This window comes from Hermetia illucens, chromosome 1, assembly GCF_905115235.1.
Source record: "Hermetia illucens chromosome 1, iHerIll2.2.curated.20191125, whole genome shotgun sequence".
Taxonomy (NCBI): domain Eukaryota; kingdom Metazoa; phylum Arthropoda; class Insecta; order Diptera; family Stratiomyidae; genus Hermetia; species Hermetia illucens.
The window spans coordinates 193,830,876-193,834,043 of NC_051849.1; positions in this window are offsets into that span (position 1 = coordinate 193,830,876).

The following is a 3,168-nucleotide window of genomic DNA, read 5'->3' on the forward strand; positions in this document are numbered from 1 at the left end:
TGCAACTTCCACCGCCTCGTCATTGGTGGCACATTGTTCGAGCACAGAGCTTACCATAAGGTCACTTGGGTTTCAATTGACCGTTATAGTACGAGCAATCAGATCAACCACTTCCCGATGAGCAGTAGATTTAGGAGTTGTCTTCTGGATGTGCGTAGCAAGAGAGGCACTAACATCGGCCTAGAAAGGGATTACCATCTGATGGTCGCTTACGTTCGCTTGCATGTTGCGTCCACCACTTGTCCCAGGGTTGGGAAGCTGCGACCCGTTAAGTTCAACATCGACCGCTTGTACAACCGAGCTGTCGGTCGACAGTGGAAGAGCCATCTTGCTAGTCGAACGGCAGCTCTATTGAGTAACCCGCGTGAAAAATCGATGAGCATTGGCCCGCCATTAAAAATGTTCTTTTTCTGGGCGTGCACACGTCGTCGGCCACGTCCCGAAAGGGCGTCATAAAATCTGGCTGACTGAGGGTTCGTGGAAGCAAATCGACGAAGGGAAGGGGTCTAAGGGCCTGTGTAGTGTACGCCATGACAAAAAAGAAAAGCGGGATGTGCTACAGATCGCAATGTTTTCAGAATATTACAATTGGAGTAGTGTCTGTGCGCTCCCTGTCATCGCAGAGATAATAGCTAAAATAATCCTGGAATATATCAAATCGACTTCGAGGAAGCTGCCAATAACCTGACCAGGGAGTGTATCTGGAGTACTCTACATAGAATGAGCATCCGGAGAAACTAAAAGCTATTATCAGAACGATATATGATTGCGCAAAATGTTACGTGCTGTACTGAGATGAAATTTCGGAGGATTTTAAGGTCCAAACCGGAGTCCGTCAGAGTTGCATCCTGTCATCGATATTATTCTTCTTGTTAGCGGTAACGTTCTTCCTGCTGCCCTCTCCGGGAGACGTGGAAGAATTCAATGGACGATGACATCTTTCCTCAAACACCTCGACTACGCTGGTGACCTCTGTTTGTCCTCTCATTGGGTCATGGAACTTGGCTAAATGACTCTGGATTTGGAAAGAGAGGCAAGTAGAGTCGGACTCAAGACACCAACAAATCCAAGGTTCTTAGTCTGACAGGTCATCGCACTCTCCTTATCTGCATTAATGGGCAGAGAGTCGAAAGCGTCGATCAATTTGCATATCTAGGAAGTTTGGTTTCTTTCGACGGCGGCACGAACTAAATGTTGGCCGACTCATTAAAAACGCTATATCTGGTTTCGTTACCCTGACTAAAATTTGGAAATGCAGTTATCTTATCACTAAAATCAAGTTGAGATTGTTCTGTACTTGTGTTCTTTCTGTGTTGCTATATGGGAGTAGTACAGAGAAGATGAACTCCACTGTTAAACAAAAGCTCCAAGTTTTTGACAATACCTATCTACGTCGTATCATCAGAGAATCATCCGATGTGATCCGAAGTAGCCGTAGATAGGTCACACATTAAATAGAGGCGACAATTGGCCTCCTAAGATGGCCGACGAGTGGGTCGCCCCAAAAGCACTTGGCGCAGAATAGTAGAGGCGAAGTATGAACGCCTCGGGAAGTCGTGGGGGGAGCTGAAGCGCATTTCAAATAACCGCGTGGTACCTGGTACTCGATCAGGTAAGGGGGCTCGAATGCTTTACGATGAAAGATCCATAGGACCAAGAGTCTGTGTCCTGATGTCAACATTTTTTGTGGAGTATGGTTGCCAATTCTGTTCCTAGTTGCAGCCAACTTACAATACCAGTTTAATTGCAAGAAGAGAGACATCATATTTGCCTTGCATACTTACCCTATGATTGTTTGTGTACTCCGCCGACGCAAGAACTAAGACATCTGGTTATATATGGAGAATCAGGCGACGCTCGAGACGCTCAGCATATTTGTTGGGGCAGTAGCAAATGCAATCCTTGAGGAGAGAAATTGTTTGATTTTATCACTTCAGTAGATCTGATGAGCACGAAAGTAGGGTCCACCCCTATATTCATGGGGCCAGGGAAAAAGTGGAGTAGTTTACCTAATAATCTACACTACAAAGTTGTTAGAGTTGCTTAGAGGCTGGCGGATCTCTTACTATCAGATCACCGAAACTTACAATTTAGTTTGACTATTGCAAGCGAATGGTCTGTAATACAAAGACGGAATTCGGGGGCAACGTTCTTCGTTACAAAATGCTGCTTCCTAGGCAACTACGAACTCCCTTCACGATAGAAGATCAATTGAAAACTCCGAATCATCACTTTTAGAGTGCCTTGAAAAGGCTTGTCCTATTCCCGGAGGCCAAAGTTGTAAAACGATTCGCTGATGGAATCGAGAACCACAAGCACTCAGAAAATCAACACTTCTGAATCGCAACATACCAAACAATCGGGTTAAAGTTGTGCAGTCCATATAGAACAGTATCTGGTGAGGCAGTGTGTATCAACGCGGGAATGCCTTGCATTTTCTAAAGAATGAGGCACACTCTCTCTACCGGAGAAGGAGGGCGAATGCGGGCTCCCGGAGAGCCGCTAGGAAGATGTTGTACAAGAGATAGCAGAAACAGTGGGATGATTTCCGAAAAGGCTGCTGGACTCATACACTGATCCCATGTATTGAGAGATGGGTCTAGCAAAAACCTGGAGAATTGAACTATCACCTAACGCAGCCCCTTACGGGTCACGGTGAATCTAGGAAGTACTTGGATCGCTTCGGATTGGATGAGTTCCCAGACTGTCCAAATGCGCCGCAATACCCGAGGACCGAAGCGATTGAAAAAGGGAGTCTAACGATGCCCTGAACTGAGCTATCGGAGCCCATACTTTCGTGAAGGAGATGCTGATGTAGGATGTAAATTGGAGTGCGAAAAACGCAACAATAACTACGATACAGCAAACGTTGCAGGAACCGGAAGGAGTCCTGAAAGCGCGACGGACGCGTAACTTAGTTGTACTGGTGTAAACCGAAGCCCTCCTCGAGAAGTGACACTTCACGATGGTTTCGCGGGGATATGGACGAAGAAGTGGGGGTGGTTTTAGGGGTTGAAAAACCCACACACTGCTGCAACCTGACGCATTAGTCTCTTTTTATGATTTTCAGCCTCACCCATAAAAAAGCCTAGAAGTTAGACGGAATCAAAGTAGTAAACTTAAATGCATTTTACGAAAGTTCAATAGAAAAATAAATATAGGCCAATA